Source organism: Bos indicus x Bos taurus, chromosome 8 (assembly GCF_003369695.1).
Source record: "Bos indicus x Bos taurus breed Angus x Brahman F1 hybrid chromosome 8, Bos_hybrid_MaternalHap_v2.0, whole genome shotgun sequence".
NCBI classification, from domain to species: domain Eukaryota; kingdom Metazoa; phylum Chordata; class Mammalia; order Artiodactyla; family Bovidae; genus Bos; species Bos indicus x Bos taurus.
Window position 1 is genome coordinate 74,882,584 of NC_040083.1, and position 24,228 is coordinate 74,906,811.

The 24,228-nt window shown below is 45.1% G+C and overlaps 2 long non-coding RNA genes across 3 annotated transcripts in view; one reads left to right on the top strand and one right to left on the bottom strand.

Moving 5' to 3' along the window:
• LOC113897349 lies at nucleotides 1–22,986 on the bottom strand. Of its 2 annotated transcripts, none has more exons than XR_003512332.1 (3): nucleotides 21,048–22,986; nucleotides 20,834–20,928; nucleotides 1–541 (listed from the first exon to the last, which is right to left on the bottom strand). It is a non-coding gene; the product is annotated as an uncharacterized LOC113897349 (long non-coding RNA). The 2 variants fall into 2 exon arrangements; XR_003512331.1 differs by lacking the exon at nucleotides 1–541 and adding an exon at nucleotides 7,005–7,546.
• The window catches only part of LOC113897348, a 35,585-nt gene continuing 13,618 nt past the window's right edge, over nucleotides 2,262–24,228 (top strand). The window contains exons 1-3 of the long non-coding RNA XR_003512330.1: nucleotides 2,262–3,022; nucleotides 12,427–12,569; nucleotides 16,547–16,637. This is a non-coding gene — a long non-coding RNA (uncharacterized LOC113897348). The remainder of the gene's footprint in view (nucleotides 3,023–12,426; nucleotides 12,570–16,546; nucleotides 16,638–24,228) is intronic.

A 24,228-nucleotide genomic window follows, 5' to 3' on the forward strand; every position in this document is an offset into this window, starting at 1 on the left:
CTCCATCCATGGGATTTTCCAGGCAAAAGTGCTGGAGTGGGGTGCCATTGCCTTCTCTGGGAAGCTGTCTAGGTGAGAGGTTTAGGCGCTGAAGTCGCTTGCTTCAGATTTGACCCGGGCCCACCTGATTGCCTCAGTGGGCAGGCACCTCATTCCTGAGGACTCATGGAGGTGCTATCACTTTGGTGGATGGGGCAGCTGAGGGGCTGTGGCAGCCTACTCTAAAGTGCTACCATACACTGAAAGAGTTTCCTACAGCCAGTCAGACACAAGTGTAACTGCTTTACGTATGTTGCCTCAGTCTTAATGCCAGAAGTAGGCAGTTGTTACTCTCACCACTTCACAGATGAGAAAATTGAGGCTCAGGAGTTGACACGTGGTTGTGATCACACAGAATCTCCTTTCTTCACTTGGCTTCCTGGACAGCACGCTTTCCTCACTTCACTGGCCGCCACTCTGTTTCATGGGCTTCTCCTCTTTCCTGGTTGTTGAAGGCCCCAGCCCATAATAGTCCACGAATGTTCTTTTCTGTGTACACTCCCTAGGGGTGATTTATAATATCTGCAGGCTGATGACTGCAAAATTTTCTATCCCAAGCCCTGACCAACCAACTCATATTCAATTGCCTCTCCTACTGGCATCTCAAACTCAACACATTCTGCCCCCAACAACCTACTCCCTACACTCCATTCCATTCTTACTCGCCTCAGAGAATGGCGTTCTCCACTGTTCATCTCTCTGTTGTTCATCCATTTCCCCAAGCCCCAAACCTAAAAGGTGTCCTTGGTGTGCTTTTCTTATTCTTAAAGGCCATTTCCAGCCCCTCAGCAAGTCTTGTCAGTGCTACCTTCAAATTATCAGAATCAACCACTTCGTAACTCTGCTATAACCATCCTAGACCGAGCCACCATCGTGGTGGCCTGGATTATAAAGTAGACTCCAAACTGGTCACCCTGCTTCTACCTTCACCATGCCCCCTCCCCAATCTATTTTCTAAGCATGTAGGGAGATCATTGTAATCATAAATCAATTCATGTCACTTTATTTAGAAAAAGGGCTTCCCAGGTGGCTCAGTGGTAAAAAATCTGCCTGTTAATCCAGAAGAGGCAGGAGACGTGGGTGCAGTCCTTGGGTCAGGAAGATTCCCTGTAAGAGGAAATGGCAACCCACTCCAGTATGCTTGCCTGGAGAATCCCATGGACAGAGGAGCCTGGTGGGCTGCAGTCCATAGGGTCGCAAAGAGTCAGACACGTATTTAGAAAAAAAATATGTATTTAGAAAAAACTCCACATCTGTAGAAGCCCTGTCTTATCTGATTTCTATCTCTATTCCCCTATCACTTTCTTCTGCTATCATCCTGTACCATGCTCTACCTGCTTAACCACACTAACACACTAACCTAATTGCTGCTATTCCTTGAACTTACCTTGTTTCTTCCTGCCTCGGGATGTTTGTATTTGCTGTTCAGTTAACCTGAAACACCTAGGAAATGCCTCCTGTGCCCAATCAGTCATGTCTGCCTTTTTTCAACTCCTTGGACTGCTGCCTGCCAGGCTCCTCTATCCATGGGATTTTCCAGGCAAGGATACTGGAGTGGGTTGCCATTTCCTTCTCCAGGGGATCTTCCCAACTGAGGGATCGAACCTGCATCTCCTACATCTCCTGCATTGGCAGGTGGATTCTTTACCACTGAGCCACCTGGGAAGCCCACTACTTAGCCCTATTTTACATTCAGATCTCTCAAATGTCACCTTATGAGAGAGGGCTTCTCAGACTAACCTATGTAGAATAGTTCCGCCCACCCAAATCTGCTTAACCTGCTTGATTTTTTTTCGGAGTAGTTATCACTACCCCAAATTAAACATTTAATTTATTGTTGTCTCTCTCTCTCTCATTAGGAGATCAGATGCATGAGTGTAGGAACTTTCTCTCTTGTTTACTACTATATCCTCAGCTTCTAGAACTGAACCACAGACATAATTGGCACTGAATAGACATTTGTTAAAATACCTAGAATATTTGTTAAATATATTATTTTACATATGTGTAAGTATACTTCCCTGTAGCTCAAACGATAAAGAATCTGTCTGCAGCGCAGGAGACCCAGGTTCAACCCCTGGGTTGGGAAGATCCCCTGGAGAATGTAACAACAACCAACTCCAGTATTCTTGCGGGAAGAATCCCATGGACAGAGGACCCTAGCAGCCTATAGTGCATTCGGTCGCAAAGAGTCAGACACAACTGGGTGACTAAAACTACTACTAAGTATATTAAATATTTTGCATATTTTACAAATATTGCTAATGAATGCTTATGATCATCTTGATAATGTGGGAACGGGAGAGGGGAGGAACTATTGCATTTCAAACACAGAAGTCAAGAGTTGTTCACCAGGGAACTGGTAAGGGTAAAGCTGGCACCAGCTGTCTATGCCTAGAGAAAAATGCCTGGCTACTGAGTGAGGATGGGTCAGAATAGTCCCCTTTCTGAAAAAGGTGAGGAGGGGAAAATGGAGGTGTCTCTTTTATATGTCCAGAAAATGACCAAGAGACAGAATCGAGCGGAGGTTAAGGGTCACAAACCTACCCAAAGACCCTCTCTGTGGCCAGAAAGCAGAAAAAGGAACAACACTTGCTTACTGTCCATCTCTTGGGAACACACAGAGTCCACTGAGGCTTGACACAGCCTCAACAGCTCCCCCATCCCAAGGTACCTAGAATTGGTCAGTTTCTTGCTTCAGAAAGGTCCAGAAAGTCAAAAGCCACCCAGGACAACATTGCCCAGCTGTCTAAACCTGAAATAGAGTTAGAGACAGAAACAGACCCAAGATAACCTTCTTCAGTTCTTTTCACTCTTGACTTTGTCAGATGAAAAATTAATACCATGAAGAGATACCAGAAGGAGGAAGCTGCAGTGCTGATTGGACAAAAGCTGGAATCTGGGTTTGATGTTTACCCATCCAATGCTGATCTTCCCAGAACCACCCAGCTGACTGCTTCTCCCTGCAGGTTGCCTTCAACTGGTTAGTGATTTCCTCTGCCCTCTTATAGTACCCTCATTGCACCTGTCATTTTACATTTTTTTTCACCCTAGTAGGTGAGAAGAGCATAGAGTAGTGCCTGGCACATGGTGGATAGTTATTTCAGTTATTTATTTCTGTATAACACACCATCTCAAAGGTTAGTATCTTAAAATTAACCATTTCTTTATCACAGTTTTGTGGGTAAACTAGCAGTTCTGCTTCACATGGTGTCAGCTGAGGCAGTAGCACAGTTGGAAGTTCCAAAATGGTGTCATTCACAATGGCTGGCAGCTGGCACTGGTTTGGGGTTGGGTCAGAATGGGTCATGGATCAGGAGTCTCGGTTCTTCACGTGAGCCTCTCCACAAGGGCCTCTCATGTGGCTACTTGGGTTTTCTCACAAACTTGACTGTGTGTTCCTGGAATGAGCATTTCAAGAACAAGGGGAGAAGATGCACATCCCAGAGGGCCTAGCCTTAAGCGTCAGGTCTGTGGGCATTTTCTTTCTTTATTCTCATGTTATGTATTTATTTTTGCCTAGCTGGGTCTTCGTTGCTTCACGCATGCTTTCTCTTGTTGCAGTGAGCAGGGGCTACTGTTTGAGCTGCGCAGGCTTCTCACTATGGTGGCTTCTCTTGTGAAGCACAGGCTCCAGGCATGCAGGCTTTAGTAGCTGCAGCTCTAGGACACACGAGTTTCCTTAGTTGTGACACACAGGCTCAGTATTTCTGGCTCTTGGGCCCAAGAGTGCAGGCTCAGTAGTTGTGGCTCACTGGGCTTTGTTGCTCTGCAGCATGTGGGATCTTCTGCAGCCAGGGATCAAACCTGTGTCCCCTGACCTGGCAGGTGGGTTTTTATCCACTGTGCCACCAGTGAAGTCCGTGTGAGCATTTTAGATAAATTACAGAAGAATTCAGATTCAAGGGGAGTAAAAATAGACTCTACCACTTGATAAGAGGAGGGGTAAAGAATTGGCAGCCATCCTTTTTAATTGACTGCAGTTTGCCCAGAGACCACAAATTATTTCAATTCCTCCCCCATGTAAAATACATTAATCTTCCCCACTCCAAATTTTCCAAAGGTTCATCCCATTATAACTTCAGGTTCAAGTCCAGAATTGTATCATTTATATTAAGTATGATTCATCAGGTTCAAGAACATATGAACTATAAAACAAATTGTCTTCTTCCTCTTCCTGTTGCTGAATAGTTGAGTCCAAAGGCCATTAGGCAGGGATGAACGAGGTAGGAGTCCACATGTCATAGGTGTGGATAATGTGTCAGCTGCTGCTGCTGCTGCTGCTAAGTCGCTTCAGTCGTATCCAACTCTGTGCGACCCCAAAGACGGCAGGCCACCAGGCTCCCCTGTCCCTGGGATTCTCCAGGCAAGAACACTGGAGTGGGTTGCCATTTCCTTCTCCAATGCATAACAGTGAAAAGTGAAAGTGAGTCGCTCAGTCATGTCCGACTCTTAGTGACCCCATGGACTGCAGCCTACCAGGCTCCTCCATCCACGGGATTTTCCAGGCAAGAGTACTGGAGTGGGGTGCCATTGCCTTCTCTGAGTGTGTGTCAGAGCCCAAGTGAACAAGGGGAAGGAATAAGGGGAGGGGAGTGGCAGCCCAGCACAGGATATCAAAGTCTGAGCAGAGTAAAGAGGGCACCCATGGATTATTGGGGGATTTCTGTGAAGTAAGTCAGCCCACTGCAAGGAGTTGGAGTCCCACTGGGGTGAGGAGATCCTCAAATACAGGGAGACTGATTAAAAGTAACTGTATATAGGTAATGAGAGTCACCCAAGTTTCTGACTGCCAGAGAAGGGAGTTACAAGTATAGACAAGTAGAAAACTGAAAGGAACTCTGATACTTTACTGAAATTGGAGAAATCGCTGTGAATGCATAGTTTCAATACATAGATAATAAAATAAATATAGCTGTGTGTTTATATGTAAATATGAGTGAATACCTGGGAGAATTCTTGAGGGCAGAAGCTTCCCAAAAGTGTTAGTCCCTCAGTTGTGTCCAACTCTGTGACCCCATGAACTGTAGCCCGCCAGGCTCCTCTGTCCATGGGATTTCCCAGGCAAGAATACTGGAGTTGGTTGCTTTTTCCTTCTCCAGGGGATCTTCCTGACCCAGGGATCAAACCTGGGTCTCCCACATTGCAGGCAGATTCTTTACTGTCTGAGCCACGAGGGAAGCAACCTAGCACCCAAATCTTAGTTTCTAAATACGATTTTCCAATAAAAGGAACTAGGTATCCTAGAAGGAAAGGCTGATTTCAGGGACATTACAAGATGAGCCTGGAAAATCTTATGCCAGAAGGTAAAAAAGAACCCAAGCTCCTGATTTAAAACCCCCACCTCCCTGCAATGTTTCCTTTTGGTTAACCATAAGTTTGTTTTCAACATCTGGAACTCTGTTTCTATTTTGTGAATAAGTTCATTTATATCATTTTTAATTAGATTTCATATATGAATGATATATTTGTCTTTTTCTGTCTGACTTACTTCACTTAATATGATAATCGCTAGGTCCATCCATGTTGTTGCAAATGGCATTATTTTGTTCTTTTTTATTGCTGAGTAGTATTACAATGTATATATGAACCACATCTTCTTTATCCATTTCTCTGTTGATGGACATTTAGATTGCTTCCAGCTCTTGGCTGTTGTAAATAGTGCTGCAGTGAACATTGGGGTGCATGAATCTTTTCAGCTTATGTTTTTCTGAGTATATGCCCAGGAGTAGGGTTGTTGAATCATATGGCGATTCTACTTTTAGTTTTTTAAGGAACCTCCATACTGTTCTCCATAGTGGTTTTACAAGTTTACATCCCCACCAGCAGTATAGGAGGATTCCCCTCTCTGCATATCTTCTCCAGCATTTCCTATTTGTAGACTTTTAAATGATGACCATTCTAACTGGTATGGGGTGATACCTTATTGTAGTTTTGATTTGCATTTCTCTGACAATTAGTGATATTGAGCATCTTTTCATGTGCTTTTTGGCCATATGTATGTCTTCTTTGGAGAAAAGTCTATTTAGATCTTCTGCTCATTTTTTAATTGGGTTGTTTGTTTTTCTGACATAGAGTTACATGAGCTGCTTACATATTTTTTGAGATTAATCCCTTGTCAGTTGCTTCGCTTGCAAATATTTTCTCCCATTCTGTGAGTTGTCTGTTCATCTTGTTTATAGTTTCCTTTGCTGTGCATAAGCTTTTAAGCTTAATTAGGATAAAGAAACTTTAATGATATATTTACATAACTTCAAAGTACCTCTCCTACAAAACACTTGTAATTTCGATGGGAAACATTAGAGAAATCCAAATTATGAAACATTCTACAAAATAACCATGCTGAAATCCTAAAAAAATTGTCAAGGTCATGATCATCAAGAAAAGATGCAGAACTGTTCCCCATTGAAGGAAACTAAAGAGAAATGGAAACCAAATGCATTACCATGATTCTGAAGTGGCTCCTTCTGCCATAAAGAATATTTTGGGGACAACCAGTGAAACTTGACTTAGGACTAAAGGTAAGATAATGGTAATAAATAATATTAATTTCTTGATTTTGATGATTGTAGTTATGTCTTTACTGCTTCATCTAGTCCCAACCTAATCTAAAATAAAATGTGGTTTGGGACGGGGTTTTGGAGAGAGATGGGGGTTCCAGACACCTGAGCTTAACAATGGAGGAGGAAATGGCAACCCACTCCAGTATTCTTGCCTAGAGAATCCCGTGGACAGAGGAGCCTGATGGGCTGCTGTCCATAGGGTCGCACAGAGTTGGACATGACTGAAGCGACTTAGCATGCATCCATGTGTTGGAGAAGGAAATGGCAACCCACTCCAGTATTCTTGCCTGGAGAATCCCAGGGACAGAGGAGCCTGGTAGGCTGCCATCTATGGGGTCACACAGAGTCGGACACTACTGAAGCGACTTAGCAGCAGCAGCAGCAGCAGTTATGTTAGAGATAATGAAGGACAGGGAAGCCTGGTGTGCTGCAGTCCATGGGGCCGCAAAGAGCAACTGAACACCAACAGTAACTTATGTTGGAAATATGCACCTAAGATTTCAGGGTAATGTGGCATCGTGTCAAAAATTTACTCTCAAATTGTTAAAAACAGCATTTGTACTAAACTTGCAACTTTTCTGTAAGTTGTCTTTTCCCCTCATATCCAACATATAACAGGAAGACAGGGACAGGAAAATCATAATAGAAACTCCCACTTAAAAGGGGGTAATAAACATAGCAGTCCTTAAGTCTTTAGGAAATCTAGGATTCCATGGTGCAAATGTCACAGTTTCCCCCTGCTCCAGAGTCCAGAAATGTGATTCTCTGTGGTTCTTCACCCTCTGGGTTCTTGGCTCCATCCTCTGGGTCGTTCCTCCTTTCCCTTGGTTTGCAGCAGAGTGGTTTGTTCAGGCTGCTTCAGTGGGTGCCCAGTGCCCTCATTTCATTTTGAACTGTCTTTGTCTATTTTAGTTCAAGCTAGTGGTACTTATACTGGTACAATTCTGTTAGGTGAGGAGAAAATAATAAAAAATTTTGTGTATTTCCCATGAAATTGAGTTTCACTCCATTCGACAAAAACTACATCCCTAAGTCTCAACACAAGTTCCTCCCTTCTTTTGTGAGTCAGGGTACCATCGGACAAATCCTTAAGATTCTTAGAAGCACTTTCATCTAGATAAGAAGTCCATAAGGCACTGCTTGAAACCTTTATGAGATTTTATGTCAAGAGTTATACAGTCATGTCCTTGACCTTGAAACCAAACATTACTGGGAGTGTCCTAGAATTAATCCTGCCTCTGGGTTTTAGTTTACGTTGAGTAAACTGTTTTTGCAGTTTGGGATTAAGATTTCTTAGAACACCTAGGTGGTTTTCTGCTTCATATAGTGTTGGCTGGCGTATGGCCTCATTCACATGGCTAAAAGTTGGTGCTGGTTGCTGTCTGGGAGTTTAGTTGGAACTGTTAGCCAAAAGTTTCAGTTTTCCTTCATGGGACTTTTCCACATGCCTGCTTGGGCTTCCTTACAGCATGGCAGCTAGACTCTAAGAAGGAGTATCCCAAATACATAGGAGGGAGTGGAAGATCTCTTAAGACCAAGTATTGGAAGTTATTCAGTGACACTACATTCTGTTGGTAAGAACAGGTCACAGAGCCAGCCCAGCTTCAAGAGGAGGGGAAGTAGACTTCATCTCTTGATGAGAGATGTGGTAAAGAATTTGTGTCATTATAACATAAATAAACTGTTTCTCAGGATGGTACTCCCATCCACACTTGTTTTGAGTGCCCAGGTGGGCCTCTTCCCATGACCTGAAGCGAGGTTGGCTTCCTCCTCACATTCTTTCCCCCAAACCCACAAAGTGCCCCTAATGCTGGATTTGTGCCCCATGAAGTGATCTTAGCCATCCATTCCCAGAAGTATCTATACCCAGAAAAGAACGTGCCCACAGTCTGTTGGAATGAATTCTTTCCTCAAGTGCTACTTTCTCATACCCTGGAAAGGCCAGCAGAAGCCTGGGAACTGCTCTCAATGATGTATCTGAAGGTCTGTTGGAATATCCTATCTGTCTAAATGCCATAATAATGCTACATAGCAAATAACCAACAAATCTAAGTGCTGTATGTGGCTCAGCTGGTTAAGAATCCATATGCAATGTAGGAGACCTGGGTTCGATCCCTGGGTTGGGAAGATCCCCTGGAGAAGGGAACGGCTACCCACTCCAGTATTCTGGCCTGAAGCATTCCATGAACTGTATAGTCCATGGGATTGCAAAGAGTTGGACACGACTGAACAGCTTTCACTTTCACTTTTCACAACAATAAAGCATATATTTCTCTCTCACGTATCCATAGGTTGGTTAGGGCAGCTCTGCTTAAGGCTGGAGATCTGTTGGTTGGCTAGGTGAGTCTACTCCATGAGTCTCTATTCTGTGTTACCTACCAAGGGCATGTATTTTCACATGGTAATGGCAAAAGCACAAGATGAGTGAGTAAAAAAATCCAGTGCCCCTTTGAGACCATGCTTGGAATGGTCACTTCTACTCACACTGTGAGGCAAAGCAAATCACTTGGCCAACCCAACATTAGCAGGATAGGAAAATGTATTCTATCTCTAGAGAAATACAGGGAGTGGTGAGGAACGGAGAATAATGCAATCCTCCATTCCGTTTTTTTTTTTTTTTTTTTAATAACAACTCACAATTTGCATCTCCCCTGATCTTCCTACCTCCAGCTTCCTGCCCTTCTCAACCTGGCCTATGGATTTGGTCAGATTTCAGAACTGGAGAGAAACTGGAAGGACACCAGCTGTTCTTTCATCCACACACAATAGGATTTTCTCACACAATACACTCTTGAGAGTTCATCCAGTTTTGTGTGCACACCTCCAGTGTCAGGGAGCCCATCATATTATGAGCCAGCCTGTTCCACTGTGGATATCACAGACCCAACTACTAAACCCTTCTCATGTTAAGCTGAAACTCACTAGTAGCAGCGATGTTCCATGGAGCCACAGAGAATAAACTGAATCTTCTTTCACTTAATAGAAAGTGAAAAAAGATTTAAAAGGTCAGACCTATGCCTTCTTCCAACATAAAGGCAGTTCCTCTCTAGGCTGACTCATATCTGTCATTTCTACTATTCTTCATGCTTCATGGTTGAGTTCCTTCCCCATCATGATCATTCTTCTTTAACCAGACTCTAGCCTGTCATTTTCCTCCATAAGAGAGCAGCACCTGGGTCTGAATTCAACATCCCAGATGGGGTCTCAGGAACAAAAGAGAGCAGGACTATCACTCACCCCCATAGTCCCATATACCACACTTTCACCAGTGCTTTCTAATACAACTTTCACTTTTTGATGTTCATGTTAGAGACAGAGCTGAAGACAGAACCCTGGAACAGTGGAAACGCCCCCTACAAGTTGACTTGGAACTTTTTAAATACAGTCTTTGTACCAATCAGTGTTTTTGAATACATAGACAGTCAATTACACCACTGCTCTGCCATAGCCATTACTGCCGATAAACACTGAGCATCACCACTTCAGGACGGCTCAAGCTGCTGCTGCGGTTGTCATGACTACTTCCTACACTACATCCACCTCTTAAATTCACCTCCTAAAAATTAAAAGTCCCTGGTGGGAATGGCTGAGCCTAATTCACATGATTGACCCCTGGCTGCAAGGAAGTGAAAAGGAAAGTCTTTCCCTTTCTGCCTCTATGGAAGCCAGGACAGCTTCCTTGGTGGCTCAGACAGTAAAGAATCTGCGTGCAATGTGGGAGACCCGGCTTCCATCCCTGGGTTGGGAAGATCCCCTGGAGGAGGACATGGCAACCCACTCCAGTATTGTTGCCTGGAGAATCCCATGGATGGAGGAGTCTGTCGGGCTACAGTCCGTGGGGTTGCAAAGAGTCAGACATGACTGAGCGACTAAGCACAATACAATAATGGTATTGTTGGAAATTTTCTCCAAAATAAGAAAGGGGTTTGCATGCTGAATGAACAAATGTAGTGACATAGGTTCACCCCAGTGATTTAGCAGATTACTTTTCCTCTTAATTGTACTATCATCTAGGCTTCTCTGGTGGCTCAGTGGTAAAGAATCTGCCTGCCAATGCAGGAGACACAAGTTCAATCCCTGGTCCAGGAAGATCCCACATGTGTGGAGCAACTAAGCAACTAACCACAACTACTGAGCCTGCTTCCCTAAAGCCTGGGAGCTGCAACTACTGACCTCACATGCCACAATTCAACTTCTGAAGCCCTTGTGCCCTGGAGCCAGTTCTCTGCAACAAGGGAAACCACCAAAATGAGAAGCCCAAGCTCCACAACTGGAGAGTAGCCCCCACTCACCACAATTAGAGAAAAAGCCCATGCATCAACAAAGACCCAGCATACTCAAATGTGTAAAATTATTTTTTAAAAATCTATTCTTAGATGAGAGCATAATTTGCAGAATCAGTTTTCCTCCCTGTAATGGACAGGTGTTAATTTTGTCTCCCCTGTGTTCATTCCTCATTCTGGTAAAAGATGTCCACTCTTCCCCACGTGGTTGGGATAGTCTAACCTCACCACAGTCCCCTCAGTGAATGTGGAATTCATATCAGTCCAAACAGAGTGCTGTTTCCCTCCAGTCACAGTGATTCGTTCAGGAAGCAAAGGTCCCCTCCTCTCCAGAATTTTGGTAAGTGTTGAGAAAAAGCCTCTTCCCTTCCTCTAGGATGGCCAACCCGGAGTTGACAAGGGTATTGTATTAGTTTTCTAGGACTCCTGTGACAAATTGCCACACACTTGGCAACTGAAAACAATAGAAATATCCTCTCTCACAGTTCTGAAAGCTAGCAGTCCAAAGACAGGATGTTTCCCTAGCATTTTTAGAAGCTCTAGGGAATATCCTTCCTTGGCTCATTTACCTTCAGTGGCTTCCAGCAACCTTGACCTTCCTTGGCTTCTAGTTGCATCCCTCCACTCTGCCTCTGTTACCATATGGCCTTCTCTGTGTGTATCTCTCTCTTCTGCCGATGTATTCTCTTCTGACTAGGGCACCAATCACTAGAAAAAGGGGCCCAACCTTAATCCAGTATGACATCATCTTGCCTTAACCAATTGCATATGTAAAGACCCTATTTCCAAAAAAGATCTTTTCTGAGGGCTTCCCGGGTGGCTCAGTGATAAAGAATTCGCCTGCCAATGCAGGAGACACAGGTTCGATCCCTGATCTGGGAAGGTTCCACATGCCTTAGAGCAACCAAGCCCATGTGCCACAATTACTGAAGCCCACACGCCTAAAGCTTATTCTCCATAGGAGAATCCATTGCCATGAAAAGTCTGCACACTGCAACTAGAGTGTAGCCCTGACTCAAAACTAGAGAAAAGCCCACACAGCCACTCTTTGTTAAAGACCCAGCACAGCCAAGAATAAATGAATAAATAAATTATTTATTAAAAAAAGATCTTTTGTGAGGTTTTGGGTAGACATGAATTTGGGGGGTACACTATTCAACCCCCTAGAACTACCACGTGGAAAGAGCTTGCCCGAGAAGCCGAAAAGGAGGTGGGAGTGTGCCCTGCCATGGCCATATCAGACTGCTCTGGACTCATCAGTAATGTGAACTGGCAAATCCCCCCTCCCTTTTCCCCCTTAGATCTGTTTGAAGTAACAGAAACCGATCACCACCCCTCCTTTTTCAAAACTGGAAAATCATTTGCACATGACCAGTGTTCCAAACTTCTTCCTATTGCACTCGTCCTCCAAAACCCTCTGACAGGGATTGCGCAATCTCACTTGAAAGTTTTCTCAGTGTCTTGGATTGACTTCATTTGGACAGGAAACAAATTTATTTCGAGCAGCTGGATGAACTCTTGCAATGTCTTCTATTTTACAGACCACAAAGACAAGTGAGCCCAGAATTGAAGAGCGAGCACTGCCTACATTCCTGAAGCTTCTTGCCCCATTGTCCCTCCCGAGACCCAACAGCATTTCTACCCATGGATTCTGTACCATTCTCCTTCTCTTGGAATCTTCCAGGTATTGCATGAGTGAAGTTCAGACTTTACAGTCAAAGAGACTGACAAATAGGTCATGTACCAAGCAGGGACAAAATAAGAGAAGGAGAAGGGTAAGGGATGCTTAGCCTAGGCACACAGGTCAATGTGGATCACTGGGCAGGTAGGTAGAGGAGAGGCCATTCCTGGCAGGAATGAAGTTTCAGGATCCAGAATAGAAACTTGCTCCTGGCAGGCCGGGTGGGTGGGGGCTTCCCCCGGCTTCCTTGGGAGCCACCTGGGCTGCCTGCCAGTCCTCCCCTGGGAATTTCCCAGTCTTCCTAATTGTGTAAGACTGGCCTTGCCAGAAGACACCTGTTCCCACTAAGCTCTGAGGGCTGAGGTGTCCCTGTTTTATTACTGCCTGTCATTACAGTCTGAACTTCCTAAGTTTGGGCTTACCTGGTAGCTCAGATGGTAAAGAAACTGCTTGCAATTCAAGAGACCTAGGGTTGATTCCTGGGTTGGGAAGATCCCCTGGAGGAGGGCATGGCAACCCACTCCAGAATTCTTGCTTGGAGAATCCACATGGACAGAGGAGCCTGGTGGGTTATAGTCCATGGGGTCTCAAAGAGTAGGACACTACTGAGCACAGCACAGCACCTCCTAAGTATCTGGGAAGAGCTGCTGCCAGCTGGTTGTTATTCTGCTCCTCTTCCCAGTCAGCACACCACTCTGTTATTCCCTAGCCTGGGAATGTGAGGGGGAAGGTGGCCTGCTGGTTGGACCTGCAGTTGTTGACAGCAATCCAAGACCAGACCTTATGTTACAGGCAGGATGGTCAACTTACCCCTACTTGCCCATGAACATGAAAGTCTGTTGCTAAGTCATGTCTGACTCTCTGTGACCCCATGGATTATAGCCCGCCAGGCTCCTCTGTCTATGGGATTCTCCTGGCAAGAATACTGGAGTGGGTTGCCATTTTCTCCTCCAGGGGATCTTTCCGACCCAGGGACTGAACCCAGGTCTCCTGCTTTGGCGGGTGGATTCTTTAGCACTGAACCACTATTCCAGTTTTAAAAGTGAAAATCAGCATCCCAAGACCCCTCTCAGTTCTTGGAAAACTAGGAGGGTTAATCAGCCTAATTATAGACGCCCCCAGGTCCTCAGTGGAAACCTGCATTAACACTGGGCCTCAGAGGCACCATCCCAGGTCTGGGGACTCCAGCCTCCTACTCTCCTAAGTACTCCCACACAACTGGCATTTCTGAAGCTGATTTCTGAAAATCACTGTAGGCCGTATGGCGAGTTAAGAGCACAGATGCTAAAGCCTCTCATTCATGAACTGGGTGAACTTAGACAAGCTAGCTAACCTCTCAGTGCCTCACTGGAAAAATGGTATCAATAATAGTACATCTACTGTGCCATGGTGTTGTGAGAAAAGTAAGAACAGTGCCCAACTATATAAATGCTGGCAATTACTTCCGTGCCCTCACTCTGATCTAGTTAGTGCCTCCTCCCTCCAGTGGGCACATGCCCACCTCTTCCTGGGCACACACCAGAGTCCCAGTGGCATGGCACAGACCGTGGGAGGACCCAGGCTGTCTCTAGAGACTTCACCTGGGCCTCCTCTCCCTGAGTTTCAAGATGGGGTGTCAGAGGAGGGCCTGCTTTCTTTCATTTCTGGGCAGAATCCCTAAAGAGGAACACTCAAGGCGCCCTTTGGAAGGCACAGCAGAAAGGGATGAGCACAGGACCTCAAAGGCTTGGCCAGCCCTCTGGTACTGACAGAGGCCCCCTGTGTCTCCAGTCCACTGCCATCGTGGTCGGCCTAGTCCATCAACCTGTTTCTCAGCAGCTGTGCTCTCACACCTGTCAGCCAGAAATAAGAAATTCCAGTCCAGGAGTGTTGTCTCCTGACAACTTTGCCGACAATCACAGCACGCCTTGAGGGCTTACTACGTGTGCATGGTTGAGAAGTGACAGAGTTGCTGCAGACGGCTAATCCCCACGACCACTGACAACTGGAGGTGGGGGTGACTGCCCACAGAGTCACCCTGGCCTGCGTTCATTTCCTCCACTCTGTTCTGGGAAGTGTACACACCAACCCTGGCTTTGTGTGTCACAGTGAAAGCAAACCCCGGTGCCCTGGTGCTGGATTTCAGGTCCTCTAAGGAGAAAACCCTGGGAGTGCCTGCGGGTCTCCCCACCTCCCCTCAGGCCAGCCACACCAGGCCAGCTCTCAAAGGCCTCTTGTGTGTCTCCCTTTTCTCTCATCTTTCCCCACTCTGATAAATGTCTTGGGATTAGCCCTTCTGTGTTTATTGGATGAGCAATTTGTGTCTGTCTGAAAAGCTGTGTCTGATAATATTTGGCACGAGCTGAAGAAATGTGATCTGCCACGTTCCCCTCCAGGCAGCTCTCAAGCCAGCACATCTCCTGCCAACAGGGCTGCACGGCTCTGCAGCTGGGTCTCCAGCCGAAACATGTGTGTGGAGTGGGAAGCAGGGAGGGGGAGTGGGTAAAAGGGTGAGGGAGGTGCCTGGGGTGGCACCAGAGTCCCCGAGCAACAGAGGGATAGGGCAGCCTGAGTGAATCTGCTAGTCATCCTGGAGCCCCGAGAATAATTTGGGGACAGGCCTCCATGTGGCTCGGGAGCCCAGATGGTTACGTGGGCCCAGAATCCCAGGTGTGAACAGCAGCTAAGGAGATTCAAGAGAGTCCAGGAGTGGCTGGAAGCTCTCAGGCCTGGAGTGGTCATTAGGGCTGGGCTGCTGAGGTCTGAGTGTTTGTGTGGGACAGGGAGAGGTAGGAGGCTCTGAGGCTGCTTAAATGTTTCCTCGCTCCATCTTTACAGGCTGCCTGGGAACTGGGGGGCACAGAGCTTGCAGTGACAGTCAGGCAACCCAGCCATGATGTGCTGCAGAGCGTGGAGGAAGAGGAAATTTGGTGGGTGTGGGTGTGTCAAGAACTTCCACCCCGACTCCACCCCACCCCAGAAACCGCTATTATCCCTCCTCAGCACCCTCTCTGCTCCTATCTTAAGGCCCACATCACTTCTTGAATCCTGTGACTCAGGTCTCCATCCTTCCACCACCTCTGCCCTACTCTCTCCCAGCCTGTGATCAGACTGAAGGCAGGACACCGTCCCTGGGCTCCTAATGGCGAGCACAAGAGGAGAAGGATGCCGAGGAAGCATCAACCCTGGTTTACTGAGTCAAGGGATGAATTAGAGAAGCTGGGAGCTCAGACCTCGGTGGTCACAGGTGCCCAGGAAGATAGCAGGTGACAAGTCAGGCAGAAGCAGCAGGGCAGGACATTGGTTCAGGAGTCAGAATGGAGCTGTAACAATCCTCATCTCTGCCCAAGGCTATGGGGAAGGCCGGCCGCTCAGGACGGGCCCCTTGCGGCTCTTTGTATATCTATATTAGCGTTCCACACAGTTCCATCACATGGAACTGACTGGGTTTCCATCCGTTTGGTTAATGTGTTTTGAATCTCTCCCTTGTACTTATACTCCATAGGGTACCATCTGTCTCCTCAAATAGAAAAAAAAAAAAGCAGAGGTATCATAAAAAGATAGCAATCTAATGCTGTCACTAAGGCACAGAGAGAAGGCGATAAAAATTCAGAAGAGAAAGAGGTTAATTTCACTTGAAGGAGCAAGGAAGTCTTCATGGGGATGGGGCAATCCATAAGAACCTCAACCTGGACCAAAGTACCCTCGCACCCCAAGAGTGCTGTTCATCACCACCTACTCCCTCCAACCCTCCACCTCTCCCTGATCCCCAGCCCCAGCACACACCCGATTTGGTGCCCATGGCTGATTTTGCTGACTGATCCCTTACTCTTTCTTTTTAAAAAAAAATTTATTTGACTGTACCAGGTCTTAGCTGTGGCATGTGGGATCTAGTTCCCTGACCAGGGATCGAACCCAGACCCCCTGCACTGGGAGTTTGGAGTCTTAGCCACTGGACCACCAGGGAAGTCCCTGATCCCTTACTCTTTCACTGAAAACAGGTATGTCCACAGAATCCTTCTCAACACGGCAACACAGCCAGATGATCGGAGCAGGCATGTGGCTCACATTTGCCATCCCTTACCCTGGAAGGTATGTACAACTGGGACTTGCAGGGATGCGAGACAGAGGGAACAGGGCAAGCGGAGACACCAAGGTGGGGAAACACAGACATATGTGATGAAGGTGAGTGACCTGGCGTGGGTAAGTTTCCTGAGGACCAGGGAACAACATGGCTGAGAAAGTAGGTTGAGGTAATATCTGGATTAGGGTCTTGCCAGGCTAAGGCTTGTGGGCTCAAGGCTGGGAAGGGGGCAGAGGCAGTCTGAACTGAGCTGTTGGGGAAGACATTTTGGTGGCAGTGGGCAGGGTGGGCTGGGGTAGGGAAAAGCTGGAGGCAGATAGAACAGAGTCACAGCAGACAATCCTCGGCAGCCAGTGACAGAGCCCCCTCTGAGCTCTTGCAGCACTTGGCAGAGACATCTGCTCCACACTCGCCCTGCCGTCTCTCTTGGAGCTGTCTTCTGACAGCCTGATGGCCCCCATGGCCTGCAGCTCCTTGACAGCAGGAACTGTCTGCTGCCTTTCTGGGGCCCCAGGCCTGACATGGTTCTTGGCAGGTGCTCATTAGATATTTGCGAAGTTACTGAATAGGGCAGTGAAAAAAAGAACAAGGGGCCTACAGAGAAGGGCACAGATTTCCGGGATAACATCCTGTTTAGCAAGTGCAGTTCCTTAGGCCAGGCATGAGCACAGCAGTCTCTGGTGTGTGTAGAGAAGCAGAGAAGCTAAGGTCTGTGTGGGCAGCGCAGGAGGGGAAAGAACACCAGTTCATATCTGCTGCTGCTGCTGCTAAGTCTCTTCAGTCGTGTCTGACTCTGTGCGACCCCACAGATGGCAGCCCACCAGGCTCCCCTGTCCCTGGGATTCTCCAGGCAAGAATACTGGAGTGGGTTGCCATTTCCTCCTCCAATGCATGAAAGTGAAAAGTGAAAGTGAAGTCGCTCAGTCATGTCCGACTCTTAGAGACCCCATGGACTGCAGCCTACCAGGCTCCTCCGTCCATGAGATTTTCCAAGCAAGAGGGAGTGGGGTGCCATTGCCTTCTCCGCCAGTTCATATCTAGAGGCTGGGAATTGCTGTGAATGTGTGCGCGCGAATATGTGTGTGTGTGTCTTAGGGCTTTTCAGAGAGGTGGACAGACAGGAGACCCCATGATCTATACTGTACTAAGGTGCCTTAGGAAATGTACTCAGACTCTTTCGATTGCAAGTGACAGAAACTCAATGAGGGCAATCTTAGAGAAAATGGGTATTTATTGGCTCATAAGGTGCCTTTCAGTTCAGTTCAGTCGCTCAGTCATGTCCGACTCTTTGCGAGGAGACAGCCAAAACTAAGGGTTCCAGTAATGTCCATCTCTTTTCATTTCCAATGTCAACTTTTCTCCACTGGTCAGTTAGCCTCACTCTCAAAGCCGGGCTCCCCTCACTGGCTGGAAACATGGCTGCCAGGAGCCTGGGTCTCACACCGTGGGAGTTTCCCTATCAGAAAGGCACTAAAGGCTTCTTTTCTCCTGTCCCAGGTTTAGTCCCCAGGAAAGGACTGTGATTGGCTCTGTTCTTGTGAGGAGCCTGCCCCTGGCCTAAGACTAAATGCAATGGCTAAGAGAGCAGGGTCTTGGAAGAAGGAAATGCTTCCACCAAAACCACCGTAGTTGAAGTGGAAACCATGTGTTTCCCAGAGGAAGAGCCAACAGCAATCCTGTCTGGGTGTTTTGCATAAATTAACTATTCTGCACAACAACCCCAACAGGTGTTACTATATTTACTATTATAGTCATTGTTACCGTTAAGAATTATTACCTCAGGAAACCAAGGTACAGAGAGGTTGAGTAACTGCCATAGAACACACAGCTAGTAAACAGCAGAGATGGAGCTGAGATTTATTCACTCTAGCTTCAATCTAGCTTTTGCAATCTGGCTATTGCAATAGCATTGCTATTTGCAATAAAATAGCAATGAAGCTATTCAATCTAGCTTCAGACCCAATATCTTCCTATTCTGTTATTTTGCCTATTCACTTCAGAGGGAAGAAAGCATGGTGTAGGGCTATGAGAAAGAAACCTGGACAGTTTCTCCTGCAAAGATCCAAGGCCTGGGCTGAGGAGCCCGTGGAAAGATTGGTCCAATGTCATGGAAATCTGGAATAAGAAATACCACCACCCATTTAAATCTCACTGAAGATATCTGAAAAGGAATGTTCCATTTTAACTTCTTTTTTTCTTCCATCTTTATTTACTTAAAGTAGAATTAGATGAAGCCAAGAAAAGCATGAAAGAACAATGAGGTCCCATTTTCACCTATTAAATATTTAAGCAGCAGTGTAATAGTCATGCTGATAATGGTGGGGAGATGGCTTGCTTCTAAATGCTGGTAACAGGACAAATCCAACCAGTGAAAAAATTATTTGGCCATGAGGGTCAAGAGCTTTAAAAGCTTTCTTTAACTTTGACCTGATCACCCCACTCTTTAGAAACAGCTCATGAAATCACAAAATAAAACCTAGGTAGTGCCATGTGTAAGAGACATATCTAAAATAGTGCTCCTCAGACAGATTGAAAGGAGAAGAGAAGGAAAAAATAGAAAACAGAACAAATATCACACATGCAAATACAGGTAACAACAACAACAAAAAAGAGTTATGATTTTAATATCAGACACAGCTGAATTCACAGAAAATCAGAAAACAAGCCACAGGAGAAAATGTTGTAATGATAAAGGCTGAGAGCCACAGTGAAGATGTGTCATAAATATTTATGCACCAAAATAAAGTATCAGAATTTATAATGCAAAAAAAGAAGAAGTACCTGGAGACATGGACAGAAATATAGTAAGAGTAGAAAATTCTCACTTACCTCTCTTAGTCCATGATCAATAAATCACACAATAAGGAAGGATATGGAGGACTTGATTTGTTAACTTAGTAAGACAAATCAAATTAAAAGATATCAAGCTCCATACCTTGAAAACCTAGAATATACTCTTGTTAGTGCCTGTTGATCATTAACAAATGACCACATGACAGGCTGAGAAAAACAAACGAACGAAATCTCAGTACATTTCAAAGTAGGATGAATATAGATAACATTCTCTAATCACAATGCAGTAAAACTAGAAAGTAATAGCAAAATCTGAGACTGAAAAGCAATAGAAAAGTTGAAAGTTAAATAAAAAGAAACAAACTAAAAGTTACGTCTGAATGGAATATTATTCAGTCTTTAAAATGAAGGAAACTCTGACATATGCTGTGATATGACATGATGAACCTCGAAGACACTGTGCTGAAATAAGCCAGTCACAAAAACACAAATACGGAATGATTTCACTTACATGAGGTATCCAAAATAGTCAAATTAATAGAGACATGTGTAATGGTTGTTTCCAGGGGCTGAGAGGAGTAGGGAATGGGGAGTTGTTTAATGGGTATAGAGTTTCAATTTTGCAAAATGCAAAAGTTTATCTTATATATTGCAAAACATTGTGAACATACTAAACACTACTGAACTGTGCATTTGAAAAGGGGTGCGATGATAAATTTTGTAATACATGTATATTTTAAGAAATTTTCTCTTTGTTAATTCTCAAAGTATAAAATATCTTTTAGAGGGAAAAAAAAAAAAAGAATAATTCCCAAGGAAATAGTGCAAAAGACAATTCAAAGGAATGAGCATTTTTGTGGTTCTCAGCTAAGTTTCACATAATCTTCAGGGGAGGATTTAGAGGGATAAACAGGAACAAGCTCTGAAACTGACGCATTGACATGGCTCAAAAAAACGTTGGTTTTCTGCCTGCACTTATTCAACAAGCATTCGCGCCAGGCCCTATATTAGGCCCTGGAAAGACCAAAAAGAGTTCGTCTGTCCTCAGTGAGGGCGGCCTGCAGGGAGGCAGGCCTAGGGGAGACATGTACTTCATGAACTACAGTCAGGCTGGACCGTGCCTGAGGGCTCCAGGAAGGGGCTCCAGGAAGGGGAGGAGGAGGAGCAGGAGGCCCTACCAGGGCCAGGACGTGGGAGCTGGCCTCTCAAAGAAGGCTGAAATTTCACCAGAGGAAAAGTGCTGTGAAGGGCAATGTAGGCGGAGGAAACTGCAGTACAAAGGCCCAGAGAACAAGACTAAAAATTCCGTTCAGCCCCACCAGGTACTTCCAAGCAGATGGAGAAGGAGAAAAAGAAGTATGAACAGCCAAGGGTGGGTCCTTCTCCTCTCTGAAGTTAACCCCCTGCTCACCTGGATTTCTGGTTGTGGCCCCCTCGAGGTGATCATAGTTAAGTCATCTCACCTCTCATCAACAAAATGCAGCTTCCTCATCAACAAAATGCCACCTGGGTTCATGGGGATCAAATGAGACACAGTATGTTAAGAGTTTGGAGCCTCACACACATTCAGCCACAAGAACCATTAGTGCACATTTTTTAAGATGAAGGAGCATTCTCCAACTCACCTGTATCCCTTATTCTCTTAGGAGGCTTTGTTGGGCTCAATTCTTTCTTTCCTGAAGTTTCTTCCAAGATTCCCTCTACACACTTACACATAAGTTATCAGCTCCCCAAGGAAAGAGAGAAAGTTGACTCTTCCTGCTCTCTCCGGGACCTGACACTCGCCAAATAGAATGGCCTCCTTAGCTTCTGGTGGTCTGATCCGAGTCACAGCCACTCCATGGTGCCAACCACGGTGCCACGAATGGTTGGAGCCCCAGCGAACATTACAGGGGTGGCCACATCTTCTATCTTCTGGTGTTTGGGGTTTTGTCTCCTGTACATGGCAGGCAGCATCCTTTGAACTTGGAAACTTAGTTTATTTGTTAACTCATTGACATGTCAACAAACAATGGCAAAGTTTTGTTGACACGTCAATGAGTTAACAATGGCAAAGTTTGCATTAGTGCCAAATGCAGTGAGGTCCAGGACAAAGGAGCACCTAGGCTTCACAGAGAAGCAGCATGAACTGGGCTTGGAGTCAAGAAAGGACAAAGGGGTTAAGAAAAAGAATACAGTTAAGGAGGAGAGCTTGGGGCCACTTGCAACAGTTGCAAGGTTGACCAACTCTTTTTCCTAAGGCCATGCCTGGTGGCAGGGACACAGCCTTTATTAACCTCCTCCAGAGGGTTCTTTGCAAATCCTCCTCTCACTGCCTCAGCCCTCTTGGCCTTTCATCATTGGCCAGAGCTTTTTCCCTAAGGAGAACAGAGTGCTGCCAGAGTCCCAGAGTGAGTGGTGATGCAGCAGAGATTACGATCTAACTGAGTTACAGTCCTAGCTTTTCTATTCTTAACTCTTAGGCTTTTATGGAGCTCTGGGAGTTGAGCTGCCTTTTAAAAGGCCAAAGGCATGGTGGGTACAACTTACTCACCATTAGGGAAAAAAATTAAGTTAGAGCTCCGAGTCATGGCTGAGATTAGAATAAATTCCAGATGGCTGAAACCTTTGAATGTAAAACGTAAAATCATCAAAATAGTAAAAGAAGAAGATAGATGAATATTTATTAATATCATTTTGGAGTGGAAGGGAGTAGAGAAGACCATTCTAACTTCAACATCAAAGGCAGATAATAAAGAACAAATTGACACTGTTTTTAAAAAAATCATGCAAAGAAGTCTGGCACAAAAGTAGAAATGTTAAGAAAGAACTTGAATTTCAAAATTTCAGCGTTACTGGAACCTGGGCCATTCCTTGGGATTGTTGATTTGGAAACTGCATTTGAAGTATCTAATGAAATTTCCCCCTTCCTTATCCTCACACCTACACTGATCACCCAGCTATGGGGGAGATTCACCTCAAACCAGGCTCTTTGGCCAGAGGTAAGGTCTTGTTCCAAACCTCTCTGCTTTATGGCTTTCAGTGTTCTCATTTGTAAGATGGAAACAATAATTATACCTACTTCATAGGTTTCTGGGAATTAAATAGGGTTCTGTGTCAAGTACTTTTCTCACTGCCTTCACACAATAAGGAGCCAATAAATGTTACTGTTGATAATAATGTGGTTGTTGATGTAGGTGCTGAGAATGAAGAAGGAGGTCATGTTTATTCAGCACCTACTGTGCACACAACAAGGCTGAGTCTTAACGGGACTTGGAGGATTTCATTTAGTTATTTTTATTACTTAATAAAAAACACCTCATGTTGGCATAGAAAAAAAGTGGGGAATCCATGGAAGATGGATCCAGAAATTCTACCATCCTATTTTATAGGAATTTCAGAAAGGGAGAACAGAGGGAATGGAAGGGGAATAATTAAAAAATAAAGCAATGACATATTGTTTCCTAGAAGTGAATAAGGAATAAGGAATAAGCTTTCACAGTGAAATAGCCCACTGAGCACGAAGAATAACTTTTTTAAAAAAAGACCTACACCTGGATTCAGTCAACTCAACATTCAGGAAACTAAGATCATGATATCTGGTCCCATCACTTTATGACAAATAGATGGGGGAAAAGTTGAAACAGTGACAGATTTTGTTTTCTTGGACTCCAAAGTCACTGTGGACGATGACTGCAGCAATGAAATTAAAAAATGCTTACTCCTTGGATGGAAAGCTATGACAGACCTAGATGATGTATTAAAAAGCAGAGACATTACCTTACAAACAAAGTTTCATATAGTCAAAGCTATGGTTTTCCAGCAGTCATGTATGGATGTTAGAGTTGGACCGTAAGGAATGCTGAGTGCTAAAAAATTGATGCTTTCTAACTGTGGTGCTGGAGAAGACTCTTAAGAGTCCCTTGGACAGCAAAGAGATCAAACCAATCAATCCTAAAGGAAATCAACCCTGGATATTCATTGGAAAGACTGATGATGCTGAAGCTGAAGCTCCAATATTTGACCAACTGTTGCAAAGAGCCTACTCATTGGAAAAGACCCTGATGCTGGGAAAGATTGAGGGCAGGAGGAGAAGAGGGCGACAGAGAATGAGGTGGCTGGATGGCATCACTGACTCAATGGATATGAGTTTGAGCTAGCTCCAGCAGATAGTGAAGGACAGGGAAGCCTGGCGTGCTGCAGTCCACTGGGTTGCAAACAGTCAGACATGACTTAGCAACCGAACAACAGCAGCAACACCTGGATTAATTATGATGAAATTTCAAAATACCAAGCATAAAGGAAATGCCAAGCAATTTCATTCCATTTCCTTACATCTGTAAGTGCATATTTCTAGGAGGACCCAGAACAAATATCCAGTTCTCAAAAGAGCAACCAAAAAGCAAGTTGAAGAACCACTCTCTCCAAGAAGGCAATGCCTTCAAAGGGGTAGGGGGGCTGGTTGGAGGGGCTTGACCCCTAAGCAAGACCTTCCCTCAAAGGTTGTTCCACATCTGGATCTTTAATTTTAAAATACCACGTTGGCATATGGGGGAAAAAAGAAAAAGAAAGGTTAGGAAGCCTGGAGGGTGGGTCCAAAATTTTTGCCATCCTATTTAATAGGAATTCCAGAATAAGAGAAAAGAAGGAGTAGTCCCTTTCACTCCATTTTCTTGCATATTTGGAGAAGGAAAATTTTAACCAAGCTCAAAACCAGCCTGCCCTTAACTCAGACAGCATATTATTATACTTTCTTCTCTCTCAGAGGAACATCTGCAAAGGTTTTCCTCCAGGAATGTGCCTGAGTTTAAAAAGTCTCTGTGGCAT